This window comes from Antechinus flavipes, chromosome 4, assembly GCF_016432865.1.
Source record: "Antechinus flavipes isolate AdamAnt ecotype Samford, QLD, Australia chromosome 4, AdamAnt_v2, whole genome shotgun sequence".
In the NCBI taxonomy this organism is placed as follows: domain Eukaryota; kingdom Metazoa; phylum Chordata; class Mammalia; order Dasyuromorphia; family Dasyuridae; genus Antechinus; species Antechinus flavipes.
Window position 1 is genome coordinate 271,780,718 of NC_067401.1, and position 20,010 is coordinate 271,800,727.

The 20,010-nt window shown below is 32.0% G+C and overlaps 1 protein-coding gene across 1 annotated transcript in view; it reads right to left on the reverse strand.

The window, feature by feature from the left end:
* The window catches only part of MMS22L (MMS22 like, DNA repair protein), a 165,580-nt gene that overhangs the window by 137,578 nt on the left and 7,992 nt on the right, over positions 1-20,010 (reverse strand). The gene's annotated exons all lie outside the window — the stretch shown is intronic.

Sequence of the window (20,010 nt, forward strand, 5' to 3'; positions counted from 1 at the left end):
TCAAAAGAACATTATACACAGCAATAGGATTATACAATAATCAATTCTGATGGGCATGGTTCTTTTCAACAGCAAAGTGATTGAGGGCAATTCCAAAGCTCTTGTGCTGGAGAGAGCCATCTCTACCCAGAGAGAGGACTGTGGGATTGAATGTACATCATAACATAGTGTTTTCACTTTTTTTTGCTATTGTTTGCTTGCATTGTTTTATTTTGCTCTTTTTTTCCCTTTTTGATCTGATTTTTCTTGTGCAGCATGATAATTGCGGAAATATATATATATATATAGAAGAAATACACAGCTTATCATGTATTGGATTAATTGCCATCAAGGGGAGGGGAGTGGGGGGAAGGGAGCAAGAAAAAGATTTGGAACACAAGATTTTGCAAGGGTGAATGTTGAAACCTATCTATGCATATGTTTTAAAAATAAAATGCTTTTAAAAAAAAAAAAGAAGAAGAAATTTCAAACAAACAAACAAGAACAACAAAACCCCAGCAGGGTATGGGTGAGTATCAAATGAGATATTTGTAAAGTGTTTAGGATGATCCATAGTAAATAGTAAGTATCATATGTTTATTCCTTCCTCCTTTCTAGGAACAAGTTCTATTGAGATGGATAAAGTATAATTTACCCTGTTTTAAAATGGAAAATACTCCAATTCTCCAAGATAGTGACAAACCAGTTTGTTAGATATTCCTCTCAAAACTCTTGTTTTTTTTTTTTCCTTGTTGACCCTCCAAAATTTTAATTTAAAAAAATCTGAAGTAGCACATAGGTACTATATATTTTTAAATCTTTGAAATATATGCAAGCTCAATTCCTTGCCTTAGCAGTTTATTTATTTTTTGTTTGTTTGTTTTTAATAACTTTTTATTAATAGAACCCATGCCACGGTAATTTTTTACAGCATTATCCCTTGCACTCACTTCTGTTCCGATTTTTCCCCTCCCTCCCTCCACCCCCTCCCCCAGAGGGCAAGCAGTCCTTTACATGTTAAATAGGTTACAGTATATCCTAGATACAATATATGTGTGCAGAACCGAACAGTTCTCTTGTTGCACAGGGAGAATTGGATTCAGAAGGTATAAATAACCCAGGAAGAAAAACAAAAATGCAAGCAGTTTATATTCATTTCCCAGTGTTCTTTCTTTGGGTGTAGCTGCTTCTGTCCATCCTTGATCAATTGAAACTGAATTAGCTCTCTTTATCGAAGAGATCCACTTCCATCAGAATACATCCTCAAAAGTATCGTTGTTGAAGTATATAATGATCTCCTAGTTCTGCTCATTTCACTTAGCATCAGTTCATGTAAGTCTTGCCAGTCCTCTTTGTATTCATCCTGCTGGTCATTTCTTACAGAACAATAATATTCCATAACCTTCATATATCACAATTTACTCAACCATTCTCCAATTGATGGGCCTCCATTCATTTTCCAGCTTCTAGGCACTACAAACAGGGATGCCACAAACATTTTGGCATATACATATCCCTTTCCCTTCTTTAGTATCTCTTTGGGGTATAAGCCCAGTAGAAACACTGCTGGATCAAAGGGTATGCACAGTTTGATAACTTTTTGAGCATAGTTCCAAATTGCTCTCCAGAATGGCTGGATGTGTTCACAATTCCACCAACAATGTATTAGTGTTCCTGTTTTCCCATATCCCCTCCAACATTCCACATTATCTTTCCCTGTTCTTCTGGCCAATCTGACAGGTGTGTAGTGGTATCTCAGAGTTGTCTTAATTTTCATTTCTCTGATTAATAATGATTTGGAGCATATTTTCATATGTCTACAGTTTTAATTTTTTTGTCTGAGAACTCTCTGTTCATATCCTTTGATCATTTATCAATTGGAGAATGGCTTGATTTCTTATAAATTAGAGTCAATTCTCTAGATATTTTGGAAATGAGGCCTTTATCAGAACCTTATCAGAAAAATGTTTTCCCAGTTTATTATTTCCCTTCTAATCTTATCTGCATTAGTTTTGTTTTACAAAAACTTTTCAATTTGATATAATCAAAATTTTCTATTTTGTGGTCAATAGTGATCTCTAGTTCTTCTTTGGTCATAAATCCCTCCCTCTTCCACAGGTCTGAGAGGTAAACTATCCTATGCTCTTCCAATTTATTTATAATCTCATTCTTTATGCCTAGGTCATGAACCCATTTTGACCTTAACTTGGTGTACGGTGTTAAGTGCGGATCAATGCCTAGTTTCTGCCATACCAATTTCCAATTTTCCCAGCAATTTTTGTCAAATAATGCGTTTTTATCCCAAAAACTGGGGTCTTTGGGTTTGCCAAACACTAGATTATTAAAGTTATTGGCTGTTTTGTCCTTTGAACCTAACCTATTCCATTGATCAACTAGTCTATTTCTTAGCCAATACCAGATGGTTTTAGTAACTGCTGCTTTATAATATAATTTTAGATCTGGTACAGCTAGGCCACCTTCATTTGATTTTTTTTCATTAATTCCCTTGAAATCTTGACCCTTTGTTTTTCCATATGAACTTTGTTGTTATTTTTTCTAGGTCATCAAAATAGTTTTTTGGGAGTCTGACTGGTATAGCGCTAAATAAATAGATTAGTTTAGGTAGTATTGTCATCTTTATTATATTTGCTCGCCCAATCCAAGAGCATTTAATATTTTTCCAGTTGGTTACATCAGACTTAATTTGTGTGGAAAGTGTTTTATAGTTTTGCTCATAAAGTTTCTGATTGTCCCTTGGTAGATAGATTCCTAAATATTTTATACAATCAGTAGTTACTTTAAATGGAATTTCTCTTTTTAACTCTTAAGTGTTGGGTTTTGTTAGTGATATATAAGAATGCTGATGACTTATGTGGGTTTATTTTGTATCCTGTGACTTTGCTAAAGATGTGGATTGTTTCTAATTACTTTTAAGTCAAAATTCTTGTTAACAAAATACAGAACTAGTCTCTTAACCTAACATTTTCCACATAGAATAAGGTGATTTGTGAGTATAATTATCACATCTCCAACAGCAGTAATATTTGTTTAATTTTTTTTAAAAATTAGGACATAAAGACTTTTAAATAGTGATGACTGATTTCCAAGTTAGTTTTTGCTTCTACAGACAATAACCCTATGTACAAAACTGAATTATCTTGGTATAGATCCTAGGCTATTAATATTTTTTTAAAGCCTGCTTTATAACACTTCTGCCAGAATCAGACAATGGCACTGACAGGTGAAATTCTCATTGTAAAAATTTATAAACAGAGCTGTGACTTCATTTTTAACTTAAATAATTTAGCACAAGATGCTAGGCCTCCAGAGAGAATAAATAGGTAGACAAGCATCTTCTATAAAGATGACCCAGGAGCAGCATTAAGATGTACCTGAAGCTACTCATATCAGAAATAAATAAGCATTATTTGGTAACAAATCACTAGGTAATTTTATTCCAATGATTCAATATATATAAGTACCTGTTAGGAGCTAACACACCTGGGCAAAAAAACAAAACAAAACAAACAAACAAATAAAAAAACATAAGGATATGGGCTTATTCAAAACTTAGATAGTCATAGTAAGGTTCATAAATGGTCAAGGCAATCAATTACAAAACATTTTCCCTTGAATTTTAAATAAAGAAAAATAACTTATTTTCCTCATAAAGCTATATTTTACTCTAATTTTTTATTTCTATTTTTGGTACTACCTCCTCTCAGTCATGGAAATTCAAATTTTCAAAGTCAACTTGGTACGTAGAAAGAATACTGAATATGAAGCTGGAAAGTTGGATTCAAATTCTAATTCTATCACTTATGTAACCTAAGGCAAGTCATTTAGCTTGGGTCTGTTTCCTCATCTATAAAATGAGATTAGACTTACTGACCTCGAAAATCTCTAACTACCTATAACTATCATGCGCCATCTTGGGGACTCTTTTCCTTTCCCTCACCTATACTCCTACATGCAATTACATCCAAAGTTCTATCAACTCTGTTTCTATACTATTTACATTTGTTCCCCTTTCTCTACTCATACAAGCACCATTCTAGTTCAACCTCTCACCACCTCTCACTCTGACTATCCTACTTGTATTACCATTTCCATCCTTCATATCATGCCAAACATGATTTCATTAAGACACCTTCAATAGCAACCATAAGATAAGATTCAAATTTCTTACGAGACATTTAAGCCTTTCTTTCTTCAATCTGTTTCAATCTACGTTTCCAGGCTTATTTTATGCAATATTCCATCTTGTGTTCTATAGGCAAGGGCAACTGTAATTAGAAAACCCTAGGAATATCAATTGAGAATTTCTCTAAGTGTTTGAACAAACTCTAAGTATCTTTGAAAGCTTTGATACTATTCACTACCATGGCTCAACTCAATACAAAATGGTCAACATTCCATTCTCCAAAATTATCCTGATGGGGGCAAAGTCAAGATGGCAGAGAGAAGCCACGATTTTGCCTAAGTAATCATCATTTCCACAAAAACAATGTTAAGTCAAACCTCTAAACAGACTTTGGGGTAACAAAACTCACAAAAATTTGCAGTGAAACAATTTTCCAGCTTACCTTCAGGACTTCAGGAAAAATCTGTCTCACTTGGCTAACAGGGGAGCATGGCCCAGTGCATGTGTGGTGAGGGGAAATTTAGAGGAGGCTCTTAGCCATAGCACAGATCAGCAGTGGATGCCCTTCAGTTCTGAATCAGTGTACCAATGGTTCAGCAAGACAGCTATGATTCTTCAAATTCAAATGCAAAGTCACTGAACTCCTGCATAACAGACAGGACTAGACTAGGCCAATCCAGCACAGGACTGCCAGCACTCAACAGCTGGCAGTATTTCTGCCCCAGTGCAGAAAGCTAGTAAGAGCGAAAAAGTTTGGGACAGTCTCCCCTGTGCTCTAGAAACAGAGATCAATTTTTAAAAATAAGCAAAAAAAAAAAAAAAAAAAAAAAGCAAAAAGAGACCTGATCATAGAAAGAAACTATGGTGACAGGGAAGATCAAAATGCAAGAAGAGAACAGCAATAGCAAAATGCTTTATATGTGTAGCCTTCAAGAGGAATATCAATTGGTCTCAAGGTCAAAAGGTTGTCTTGGAAAAGTTCAAAAGGATTTTAAAAATCAAGTATGAGAGACAGAAGAAAAATGGGGAAAAGAAATGAGAACTATGATAAAAAAAAAAAAGTCAACAGCTTGGAAAAGGAAAAACAAAAACTGACTCAAGAAAACAACTTAAAAATATATTTGATGAAATGGAAAAAAATACAGTAAAAATAACCCCTTAAAAAAGTAGAACTAGCAAAATGGGGAAAAAAAAAAAATACTCCTATAATAGTAGAATTGGCCAAACAGTAAAGGAAGTTTTTAAAAAAAAAAAAGTGAACTGAAAAAAATAATTCATTAAAATTTAGAATTGGACAACTGGAAATGAATGACTCAATGACACATCAAGAATCAGTGAAATAAAATTTTTAAAAAATGAAAAAATAGAAGAAAATGCAAAATACCTCATTAGAAAAACAGCCAATCTGGAAAATAGATCTGAAAAAAGGTAATTTAAGGATTATTAGACTACCTGAAAAACCCTAATCCAAAAAAAAAAAAAAAAAAAAACAACCAGTATGGACATCTTTCAAGAAATTATTATTGGAAAAATACCCTGATGTACTAGAACCAGAGGGCAAAATAATTGTTGAAATAATCCACCAATCACCTCCTGAAGAGACTTCAAAATGAAAATTACAAGAAATACTGTAGCTAAATTCCAGAATTATTAGGTCAAGGAGAAAAAACTGCAAGCATCCAGAAAGAAACAATTCAAAGGAGTCATAGTCAAGACTTAGCAGCTTATATTTTAAAGGATCAGAGGACACAGAATATGATATTTTAGAAGGCAAAGAAACTTGGACTATAACCAAGAATCAACTACCCAGCAAAACTGAGCATTATCTTTCAGGGGAAAACATGGGCAATCAATGAAATACAAATGTTTTTCACTCATTTCTGATGAAAAAAACAGAGCTGAATTGAAAATTTGATCTCCAAATAAAAGATGAAAGAGAATCATAAAGAGGTAAACAAAAAAAGAAAAAAAAAACAATTTAAAGGTTAAACAGTTTACATCCTTACATGGTAAGATGATACTTGAAACTTAAGAATTCTTTCTTTGTTAGGGCATTTAGAAGGAGTGTATAAAGACAGAGAATGTGGATATAAGTTGACTTAGATGTGATGATATGAAAAAATTATTAAGAGGCAGAAAAAGGAGTGTATTGGGAGAAGAGGAAAGGAGTACTAAAATAGGGTAACTTACATCACAAAAAGGTACAAAAGATCTATTACAGTAGAGGGGAAAAAGGGAGGAGAATGAACATTGTTAGAATCTTAATCTCATTAAATTTGACTCAAAGTGTGAATAACATATACATTCAGTTGGGTATAAAAATTTACCTAACTGTAAAGGGAAGTAGGAAGAGAAAGGGAAAAGAAAAATAAAAACAGAAAGCTGATAGAAAGAAGGCAGTAGAAAGGGGGAAAAGTGTAAGTAAAGGAAGGGATGGCTGATAAAAGGGAAGGCAGACTGAGGAAGGTGGAATCAGAAGCAAAACAATGGTGGAAAAATAGAATGGAAGGAAATTCAGAGTTTGAATGCAAATTGTATGAACTCTCCCATAAATGGAAGTAGATAGCAGAATAGATTACAAATCAGAATCTTACAATATGTTGTTTACAAGAAACACATTTCAAGCATAGAAATATATACAGAATAAAAGTAAAAGACTAGAGCAGAACATACTCTTTTAACTTCAGCTGAAGTTAAAAAACCAGGGGTAGCAATCCCGATCTCAAACAAGGCAAAAATTAAAAAGAGATAAAGAAGAAAAGTTCATTTTGCTAAAGGGTGTCATAGATCATGAAGCAATATCAATACTAAATATATCTGCAATAAGTGGTATAGCATCCAAATTCTTAGAAGAGTAGTGTTATGGGAAAAACTATATTAGTGGGGGATCTCAATCTCCCTCTCTCAGAACTAGGAAACTAACTACAAAATAAACAAGAAAAAGTTAGGGAGGTAAATTGAATTTTAGAAATGTTAAGTAAGACAAATTGACCATGTATTAGGGCATAAAAACCTCAGAATCAAATGCAGAAAGAAATACCAAATGTACCTTTTCAGGTCATGATGCAATAAAAATTACGTGTAATGAAGGGCCATGGAAAAACAGACCAAAAATTAATGGAAACTAAATAATCTAATCCTAAAGAATGAGTGGGTCAAATAACAAATCACAGAAACAATCAATAATTTCAATAAAAAGAGAATGATCATAAGGAGACAACATACCAAAATTTATGGGTTGCAGTCAAAGCAGCTCTTAGAGAAATTTTATATTTCTAGAGAGTAACATGAATAAAACAGAAAGAGAAGGTTAATTAATTGGACATACAACTTTAAAAAAAAATCTAGAAAATGATCAAATTTTAAAATTCCAATTAAATGGCCAAATTAGAAATTATGAAAATCAAAGGAGAAACTGAAAGTAAGAAAAGTATTTAACTAATACATAAAACTCAGTAGGTTTTAGAGGGGAAAAAAACCAACAAAATAGCTAAACCATTAATTAATTTGATTAGAAAATGGCAACAAGAAAACCAAATTACCAGTATCAAGGGAAAAAAAGGTGAAGTTGTCACCAAAGAAGCGGAAACTACAGCAATAATTAGCTGTTTTGCCCAATTATATACCAACAAATCTGACAATACTATTGAAATGGATGAATACAAAAATATATATTGCCCAGGTTAACAAAAGAGGAAATAAAATACTTAAATAACCCTAATTTAGGGAAAAAAAAGAGAGAGAGAAAGAGAGAAAGAGAAATTTGAGAACCCATCAATGAACTACCTAAGAAAAAAATCTCTGGGGCCAGATGGATTTGCAAGTGAATTCTACCAAATATGCAAAGTACAATTAAGTCCAATACTATATAAACTACTGAGAAAACGGAGTCCTACCAAATTCCTTGTATAACACAGATATGGTGCTGTTACTTAGACCAACAAGAATTAAAAAAGAGAAAGAAAATTATACACCAATTTCTTTAATGAATATAGATGCAAAAAAAATCTTTAAATATTAGAAGAGATTATAGCAATTTATCACCAGGATAATACACTATGACCAAGTGGGATTAATACAAAGAATGCAGGACTAATTCAATATCAGGGAATGAATCAGCATAATTGATCATATTAATAATAAAATTAATAAAAATTATATGATTATCCCAAAAGATACAGAAAAACATTTGACAAAATACAACATTCATTCCTAATTTTAAAAATAATAGTAGAGAGCATAGGAATAAATGGAGTTTTCCTTAAAATGGTAAAGTAGCATTTATTTGAAATGCTTGAAAGCAAGCATTACATATAATGGGGATAAATTAGAAGCATTCAGATTAGGAGTGAAACAAGGATGTCCATTATCACTACTATTATTCAATATTGTACTAGAAATATTGCCTTTAGCAATAAGAAAAGGAAATTGAAGGAATAAAAATAAGCAATGAAAAAACAAAACTATTACCCCTGTGCAGATGATATGATGATATATTTACAGGATCTTATAGAGTCAACTAAACCATTATTTGAAACATTTAACAACTTCAGCAAAGTTACAGCATATAAAATAAACTCACACAAATCATCAGCATTTCTACATATTATCAACAAAGCCCAGCAGCAGAAGATAGGAAGAGAAATTCCATTTAAATTAACTGTAGACAATACAGTCTATCTGTTAGGCCGGATCCAGGAGCCATATAAACACAATTACAAAACACTTTTCACACAAAGTCAGATCTTTATTATTAATTGCTCATGGGTAGGCTAAACTAATATAATGACAGTAGATTAATAAAAATTAATCTACTTATTTAGTGTCATATCAATTAAACTTCCAAAAATTATTTTATAGAGCTGGGAGAAAAAAAAAATCATCTGGAAGTACAAAAGGTCATGAATATCAATGGAATTAATGAGAAAAAAAATGCAAAGGAAAGTAGTCTAGCCATACCAGATCTAACACTGTATTATTATAAAGTGGTAGTCATCAAAACCTTTTGATACTAAGACATAAGTGTGGTAGATTAGTAGAATATGTTAGATATACAAGACACAATATAGTCAAGGACTATAATAATCTAATGTTTGATAAACTCAAAGACTGCAGTTTCTGGGATAAGAACTCATATTTGACAAAAATTACTGGGAAAACTGGAAAATAATATGGCAGAAACTAGGTACTAAGCAATATCTAATACTCTATACCAAGATAAGGTTGAAATGAGTTCATGATTTAGACATAAAGAGTGAAATTATTAGAGGAAAGGAACTTCTATCTGTCAGGGAAGAATTTATGATCAAACAAAAAATATAGAGAACATTATAAAATATAAAAGGATAATTGTAGCTACTTTAAATTAAAAAGTTTACACACAAAACCAAAGCAGTCAACATTAGAAGGGAAACAGAAAGAGGGGAAATAATTTTTACAGACGGTATTTCTGAGAAAGACTTATTTCTAAAATAATAGAAACCCAATTCAAATTTATAATAGAAATCATTCTTCAATTGATAGTCAAAGGATATGAACAGACAATTTTCAGCTGAAGAAACTAAAGCTATCTATATTTATATAAAAATGTTCTAAAATACTATTGATTAGAGAAATGCAAATTAAAACAACTTTGTGGCACCACCTCACACCTATCAGATCAGCTGAGATGACAGGAAAATATAACGATAAATAAACATTGGTAGGGATATGGAAAAACTGAGACACCATTGCATTGCTAGTGGAGTTATGACCTGATCTAGTCATTCTAGAGAGCAATCTGGAACAATGCCCAAAGGGTTATAAAATTGTGCATACCCTTTGATCCATCAGTGTCACTGATCATGAAAAAGAGAAAAGAACTCACATGTGCAAAAACCTTCATAGCACCTCTTTTTTTGTGATAGCAAAAAACTGAAAATTCAGTGAAGGCCTATCACTTGGGAAATAGCTGAATAAATTATGGTATATGAATATGAATATGGTATACAAATAGAATATTATTTTTCTATAAGAAATGATGAGCAGGATTTTCTCAGAAAAACCTGGAAAGTTCTCCATAAACCTGTGCAAAGTGAAATGTAGTGTGTACAAAGTAATAGCAATGCCATGGGATGATTAGTTATAAATGACTTTGCTATTCCCAGCAATACAATGATATAATTCTTAAGGATTTATAAAGAAAAATGCTACCCATACCCAGAGAAAGAATTGATTGTGTCTGAACACAGATTGAAGTATCCTTTTTAAATTTTATTTTTCTCAAGGGTATTTTTTGGGGGCAATATGTTTTCTTTTGCAACATGACTTTTATAGAAATATTTTGCATAATTTCACATGGGGGGAGGAAGAGAGAGAATTTGGAACTCAAAGTTCTTAAAATAAATATTAAAAAATGTTTTATATGTAACTGGAAAGATAAAATATTAAAAAAAAAAAAAAGAATTAATGAGCAGATTGATTTCATAAAAGCCTGGAAAGACTTACATGAACTAATGATGAGTGAAGTAAACAGAATGAGAAACTGTACACAGTAACAGCAAGATTGTGTGATGATCAACTATGATGCACTCAGCTCTTCTTAGCATTGCAGTGATCCAAGACAATTCCAATAGACTTGGAGTAGAAAATGTCATCCACATACAGAAAGAGAACTATGGAGACTGAATGTGATTTGAAGCTTACTATTTTCACCTTTTGGGGGAGGAGGTTGCTTTTTCTTTCTCATGAAAATATTTTTTCCTCTTTTGTTCTGATTTTTCTTTCATGACATGACTAATGTGAAAATATGTTTTAAAAACATTTTTTATACATTTATTGTACATTTATAATCTGTGTCAGATTGTTTGCAGTCTTTGGGGAGGGATGAAGTGAAGAAGGGAAGAAGAAAAAATTTGGAATTCAAAATCTTACAAAAAATGAATGTTGAAAAAACTATCTTTACATGTAATTGGAAAAATACTGTTGTGGGGAAAAAACAACATTAAAGTTTCCTGATATATCCTCTGTGTCAACTATATCTAAAAATATTTCTTTCTTATTTCTATTTGTTGAAATATATTCCTTCAAGTACTGATTCAGAGAAATTTTTTCTATAGAGCTTTCAGTGCTCCCTCATCTCTTTCTGAGCCAAAGTTGAAAATGCTCTCCAATTCTTCCAATGCTACTGATGCATAGTCTGAATCTTTCCTTTATTCCAGTCATACTCCACACTTTGTATTAAAACTAACACATGATAATTACTGACATTTACATAATGCTCCAAGTGCTTCATGTACATTACCTCATTTGACTCTCACAATAACCCTGTGAAGTATAAGTATGCCTGGATGAGTTAGAATAATAAATACCTTGAAGCTTTAACAACTGGTCATATGTATTCTGATTCGCACTATTTGAACTCATGATTATATAACTTATGGCACCTAGTTATAGATCAATAGAAGTAAGCAGTGAGATATTCAAATAATTCTTCAGTTCAATGGAATCATCATCCCTACTCAGAAAGACTGAACTGTAGCGCCTCCAATGTTATGATCCACAAAAGATTTTTAACAAAACACCTGATTAAATGGTCATATCTAAAAATCAGCTGGTCCTTATCACCGCAAACAGCAAGAAGTATACTAAATGAATTATAAAAAAGAACATATAGAGGAAAAAAAGGGCAAAGATAAGACATTCTCACTAAATCTCCACAGAAAGCCAGCAGAGACCAAAAAAAGAATGAGAAATTAAAAAAAAATTTTTTTATAAAAGCTCTAAATACAATAAACAAATACTATGGAGTAAAAAAATTATGAGGAAAAAATATTTTAAAAACCAACAAGAAAATATTCAGAAGAATGAAGTAATACTACAGTAACTACACCTATAAACTCCCCCAAAATAATGGAAAAACCATATAGGAAGCCCCTACATGATGGGAAAATGTCATGAGAGAATCAATCATTTAAAGCTAAACAAACAAACAAAAAAATCAACATTTCTGAACAGAAGCTGGAAAATATTCAATATACCAATGGATATCATAAAAAAAGGATAAAATATTATTCATAAATGCAGGATCAACAAGAAACATTAGAACTACCTAAAAAATAGCTAAAATAGAACAATATGTGAGACCTCCATAGAAGGTCCAGTGTTTACCACATGGGAAAAGATCATAATCATGGAATTAGAGTTTTATTATAGGGCATTTAGGATAAATTCTTTCGAGGTTTCATAATTAGCAAGGGGCAGGGCATGACTCTGAATCAAGATCCTCTAATTCTAATTTCTACAGCCAGAAAGATATAGGTCACATACCAAAGAATGCCAATCCAAATGATCAAAGTTCACTTATCAACAAGAAATGAAAGATTAAAATATGATATGATGAAAAGCAAAGAAAAATGGACTAATTATAAGGATAATTCATCCTGCAAAGTCAAGAAAAATGGGGGGGGGGGGGAAGAGAAAAGATTGAAGGGATGTTAGGACTTTTCATTTCACTGGTATAAGGAATATTCAAAAGAAGAAACTCTCTCCACCAATGAAGAGCTGAATTTTTTTCTGCATCTTAGTCTTATAAGAGTTACCAGATTCAATGAGAGTGTAAGTAACTTACCCAGTGTCAAACATTCAGGATGTGTCAGAGATAGGACTAGAATCCAGCTATTTATGTGCTAAAACAAATTGCTTCCAGAATTCAAGTTTACTACATGGAGAAATCAGAATATTTTTCAATAATTCCTTCTGAGACTACCAGTTTGCCTCCAGTTAACTTTCTATGGGTCACTGAAAGAACTAAGAAATAGAAGGAAAATTAACCTTGACAAGGGGAGGGGAAAGGGAAAACTCAAGTGTATCTGTACATCTCATGTGAAAGTCATTCATATGTAAAGAAATGAGTAGAAACAGAGATGCATAGTTGAAAAATAAGAGAAAATACAGAAATAGAAAGAAGAATACATTACAGGATTGGACAGGGTATCGTTTTTTAAACCACACTTCTTAGTTCCAAATGGCTACTGGAGAAGGGGAAAAGGAATGTGAGTTGAAGACAGAATAGGGAGGAGACTGCTCCAAACCAAACAAGAAAGTTGCCTAACAGATGATTGGGGGGACAGAAGAGGGAAAGGAGAGGATAAAGGCACTGATTTGGCTGTGACAAAGCAAGACAGAAGAAAGAAAGATACTAGAATTGTAACTTTTCAAGCAAACTGAAGATAATTAGAGCTGACTATTTAAAAAGTGAGGTAATATGACAAGATTGAATAGAGGAGGAAAAAATTTAACAACTCTAGTTTTAAATGTCAAGGAGCTGAACTCATCCATAAAATAGAAAAGGGTCAGAATAGATTAGAAAATGAAAGCCAACTACGTGCTGCATTCAGAAATACATTTTAAGTTTAAGATTCATATACAACTAAAAGGACAAACTAGAGTAGAATTTATTACATTTCAGCTAAACACCTTAAAACAAAGATTGTGATAATGATTCCAAGACAAGATCATGATGAAAAAAAAAAATCATACATATATAAACAGACATATTTGTGAACAGACATGTATTTGTATGTATATCAGACACATATACATGCTGTCAAGAAAAACAAGAGATTAAAATCTATTTCCTATCAATAAAAAAATAAAATTAAAATAAAATTAAAAAAAAAAAAGGCATGCAGATGTAAGATGAAGCACAATACATTGTCAGATATGGTCAATGTACTTATTTCTTTTGCTTAATTTCACTTTTTTATTCCAAGAGAAGGTTCTATTGGAGCTTGGAAGGCCCATAGGGACCTATATGGAAGGTTCCTATAGAGGAGTAAATTAAGTGAAGGGAGAGCAAAAATGACATTGATAAAACATTTTACTTGAAATTATTTTTAAAAATGAAATTAAAATAAGAGAGACAGCCCAGGAAGACTATATTATTCTCAGGGATAAAAAAAACAAAACAAAAACAAAACAAAACAAAAAAAAAAAAAAAACTAAACATTAAATGTATATGCCTAAAATAGCAGAGTATCACAAAGGAAAAACTAATTGAAAGAACTTCCTGGGGGATCTGCCTTAAAGCTCTCCAATCCATACTTCGCAAAGCTGTATAAGAGAAAATCCTAAAGTACCTGTCTGACCATATTATTCCTCTACTTAATAAACCTCCATGGTTTCTTATTACCTTCTTCCAGGATCATACATAAAATCCTCTGTTTGGCTTTTCAAGGCCTTCACAACCTGGCCCTTTCTTGTGTCTGCACACTTTGCCCTTTTCCACATCCAAAAAAACTTTAAAAGAAAAAAAAATTATTAATCTAAAGAGAAAGTTGAAAAAACTTGTTAGCATAGACTGCTGGAAATAATTGAAGAGTATGTTTTTCAGCCCTCAATAAAACTTTATGAAATGATAAAGTACCCATAAGTAAACTTTAAAGCAGAAATAGTAAGAATATCCTTTATACAGCAGAAATAAAATAAACATGGAAATCAATAAGGGAAACAAAAAGATTTAAATGAAAATTAAATGTTATCCCAAATAATGAGTGATCAAAGAATTAATGATGGCAAAATGTCAACAATAAGAAAATACCCCAAAAGCAAGGGGATACAGATATGCTTAAGAAAAGTTTCTCTCCCTGCACATATTAATAGAAGAGAGTGTAAGATTCTTGAAGTCAGCAACTATTTCATATTTGTCTATGAGTTCTCAACACCTATTACACTGTCTGACATAGTAAAGACACTTAAATTCTTGCTGTTTGAGTAAGAGAAGAACTTAGTATGCAATTAAAATAATTTTTAAAAATCAACAAAATAGCAGAATCAAAATAAAGTAGGAAACTTGAAAATCACCAACTATAATAACAATATATATCAACAAATGAAATGAACTTACAAATATAAAAATACTCAGATTAACAAAATAAAAGTAATATTCGATCACAAAAATATACAGAACAAGCCATAAATAAACTCCCAAAGGAAAAAAAAATCCAGATGGATTTTCAAATGAATTCTATAAAGCATAAATAGAAAATCAAATAATTCCCATGTTTCACAATTTTTAAATATACCCACACCCTCATGCCAAATACTACTCCACACCTTCACACCAAATACTATCCGTATACTGTAGATGAAGACACTGAGGCTTAGAGAGGATAAGTGACTTACACATGGTCAGGTAAGTAATAAACTTTGGAAATGAGTACAGTGTCTACTTTGCCACTTCTTTTCTCTCCTATCCTCCCCTTTTTAGGATATAAAAATGTTTTGGAGAGGAATTTTATCATTTTTTTCCAACTAATCCTCCCCTGCCTCTTACAAAATGTCTTGTACAATAAGATATACTTAAATTTTTATTTAACTGAATTTAATTTATTCAAAAAGCAAGGATTTCACCTGGGTGCCTATCCAATGGTTGAGCTAAATTCCACTGAGAAAACTTTTGGCTTTACTCACAGCCACCTCACTGGCCCACTTTGAAAAATTGGACAATCCTCTTTTTCTATCCTCATAACAAGATAAGTGAGGTTCCTAAATTTTTACAAAGAGAATGTCAATTGTGCCTCTTGCACATTGAGTACAATGTTTTGTGGGCAGCTGGGTGGTACACTTGCCCACAGTCAGGAAAATCTGAGTTCAAACCAGTGTTGGATACTTACTAGCTCTGTGATTCTGTGTAAATTATTTAATTTCTGTAAAATGAGGATAATAGCATCTGCCTCCCAAGTTATCAAATGAGATAACAATTGTAATTGTACCATATTCACAGTCCACAGCAAACAGTAAATGCTATATATATTATAAAATATTATTATCCCTGTGTAGTCTGTAAAAAAACAAAAACAAAAAGCAAACAAAGGCATTATATTAGACAACGAAATCAGGAAGAAGCAGCAACATAGAACTTGCCAAAAGTTCAATTGAGAAGTATATTTGAGATGTTTTAATGATTTATTCTTCTACATTCTCTAAATTAAGTTAGGTCATCAGAAAGCAAAGCACTGGATATTTTCTTAGCTCTAAATAGAGTACTTCTAGATTAGTGAAGGATTTAAAGGCAAATATGACAAGACTCATGCAGTGGGAGACAGCATGCCTGGCTTGTAATGTGCACTGATAGAGTACTCACATTAAGCTATTAAAGTTTTCTCCCCAAGAACTGCCTTCACTGTGTTAAGACATAACGTTAGCCTCTCATCTTTTAGAATACCAATATTTCACTGCTTTTTGAAGAAAGTTTCTGTGTTTTCTACAAAACTGTAGTTGAAGACATTGTTTATTATGTCACCGACCATTCCTACACAAAGAACTAAGCAATAAAGTCCTAGAATTAAGTGCCAGAAAAAAATAACAGTTCACCTCTATAGAGCAGGGGTGGAGAACATTGGACCTGAGGTCATATAATGTCAGTAAAATCATTTGCTAAGACAACTACAGGCAAGGATAATCTGAAAACTAGATACATCCCCACTGCTTGAACTCTTATAGAGTTAAAACTTGTATATGGCCTGTGAATGTCATTATAAATATCCAAATAGCCCTTGGCAGAAAAAAATAAAAAAGCTCCCCACCTCAGCTTTAGAGTGGGTAGTTCCTTTTATAAAACTATATATGAGAAAATTTGGGGAAGATGGCAAAGTAAGTATGTGTATATTCCCACGTTTAACTGTAGACTTCTTGGAGGAGAGCAGAAGGGGAAAATTTCTAAATTTGTGAACCTATGATTCTCATTCACCTATTTTAATTTTTTTAATTATTTCAAATCCTTAAGTAAATTTTTATATGTATAGGTACATATCTGTAAATATAAAAACACACATATTTTTAAATTCCTTATAACAGAGAAAGGAATGTCCTACACTTTTAAATCTAACTCCCTATCATAAAGTTGAAAAATATCTTATTGCATGACTGGCTGAAGAGAATAAAAGAAAAATACATGAGAAATGAGGATACAATTATGAATTTTATTTTATCATAGGCAAGTCTTAGTTAATAAAGGTCCCACTCAGCTACATTTGGTTTAGGAAAAGATCACAATATAGACAGCATACTATAATGAAAAAAGCACTGATTATCTTTTCAAAGCGTTGAGGTTCAAAGAAACTAGGGAGAGCTGAACTCTTCAATAAACATCTCACACTGGCCCAAGAAATATACTTTACCAGAAGGTGATATCATCTAGAATGCAAAGGATTTTTGTTAGGCCAAGCTCAGAGCACAGCCTGCTTATTAGGCCTTAGCTCTAGAAAACATGGTGTCTCTAAAATATTTTGACAAAAGGAAATCAATTTAAAAAATGCAAAAGATGGTGGTCTAGCTATACCAGATCTCAATCTATATCATAAATTGCTAATTATCAAAAAAGTCTGATATAGGCTAAGAAATAGAGTGGTGGATCAGTGGAATAGATTAGATACAAATTACACTGTAGTAAATGATCACAGCAATTTGATATATAATAAACCCAAAGATGCAAACTTTTGAAACAAAAACTTATTGTTCACAAAAACTAGGAAAACTAGGAAACAGCATGACAGAAACTGGGTACAGACTAATATTTCACACTCTATGTCCCAGTCAATGTCAAAATTAGTACATGATTTACACATAAAGGGTGATATCCTAACCAAAGTAAAAGAACATGGAAGAGTTTGTCTGTCTGATTTATGAATATGGGAAAAACTTAGGAATAAAAGATGAATATGGGAAGAACTTAGGAACAAGAGTATTACAAAATGAAAAAATATAATTTTGATTATATAAAATTGAAAAGTTTTTGAACAAACAAAATCAATGGAACAATACTTTTAAGGAATGCAGAAAACCAGGGAAAAAAATTTTTTTTTTGGCAATAATTATCTCTGTTGAAGGGTTGGTTCATTTCTCAAATATATAGAGAAACGAATCAAACTTAAAAAAATACAAGTCATTTCTCAAGTGATATGAACAAGAAGTTTTCAAATAAATCAAAGCTCTTTATAGTCATATGAAAAAAATGCTCTAAATCGTCATTGCTCAGAGAAATGGAAATTAAAACAACTCTGATATACCACCTCATAACCATGAGAGTGGCTAATATGATACAAAAAGAAAATGTTGGATGTTGACAAGCATGTGGGAAAACTGGGATATTAATACTTTGGGGAGAGTTGTGAATTGACCAATCTTTCTGGAGACCAATTTGGAACTATTTCCAAAGGGCTATAATACTGTACATACCATTTGATCCAGCAACATAGAACTATTAGGTCTATATCCCAAAGACAAAAGCAATCTATTTGTACAAAACTATGCAAATATGTACAAAATGTACAAATATAGCAGTTCTTTTTGTGGTGCCTCAGAGTTGGAAATTACAGGAATGCCCATCAACTGTGTAATGGCTAAGAAAGCTGTGGTATATGTCTGGAATGGAATATTATTGTGCTGTAAGAAATGACAAGCAGGATGATTCCAGAAAAATCTCAAGACTCACATGAAATAATGCATAGTGAAATGAATAGAACCAGGAGAATGTTATGTCACAGCAATATTGTTTGATGGGAGAGCCATGAATGACTTGGCTATTCTCTGCAATACAATAAACTAAAACAATCCCAAAGGAATAATAATGAAGCATATTACCTGCCTCCAGAGAAAGAACTAATAATGATTAAATACAGATTGAAGCATGCTATATTTCACTTTCTTTCATTTTTAAATTTGAGTCTTCTTATACAAATGTTTATATAATTGCACATATACAACCTATACCTGATTGCTAAACATCTCAGGAAAGGCAGGGAAAGAATTTGGAACTCAAAACTGTAAATTAGAACGTTAAAAATATTTTCAAAAAAGATATTAAGTGTGGTAAGACTATCTATATCATGATATCACTATACAAATAACCTTTATGACATACAACAAAGCATTTTTAAGGTTTTATTTAACTTTATAGAACAAAGTCAAAGATGTAGTAGAGAAGGTTTTTTGTTTGGGATACTGATGAGGCCCCTTTTAATTATGAGAATCTATGACTATAAATCTGAACCCAAGTCTAATAACCTGCCTAAGACCAATTCCCATTTCACTGATTCTAAAAGAAGGATAAATTAACTCCATAAATAATGATGTCTATATAAATAAAACTTACTTGGTTACATAAATACTGATTAGATACTGAAAAACACTATCTCTGTCATAACATTAATGATGGGGGAAAGGCCCTCAAAATTCCAAACTGTATTGATTCATTAGTCAATGAAACTGCATAAATAGTACATTAAAAAGTACACAAATAAGAATTTTTGTGTATCAATTTCAGCCCCAAAATAAAGAAACTTTGACAATATAGTAAATTTTGCACAAATGAAAATTACCCAATTAAAAAAGATACAAAAAACTTTAGTCACTTATAAAACTATACTTACAGAATTAGGGTTAGAAGAGTAACTAGCTATGACATTTTATGCCTTTAGATTTGTTTCCTAATATATAAAATGAGGAAAATAATACTCTTTCTAATATCCCTTGAGGATCAAATGAGATAATACAGGTAGAAAGTTTTGTAAACTCTGAACACTCTTCAAAAATTGTATTTAAAGCCTTAGAGAACATGCAGCGGATGCTAATAAAGGTGCTGCCATTCTGTAAAAACTTCAAATACAGATTAACTGCTTTCCAAAGATGAGCCAAACTAAGTATAGAGAGGCTCGTCTACAGGACATAATCACTTGGCAATAAATTCTTTGGGCAAGGAAACCTATGAAATGAAAAAAAAAAAAAATACACAAAGTCCTTCAGTCTTTTGTAGCACTTTTCTATTTCTGCAGAGGCAGAAGCAGAATGGTTAAAAAAAGTGTAAGTGGATGCTGAGGACCACATTTTTTTTTTTTTAACTTCCTCTA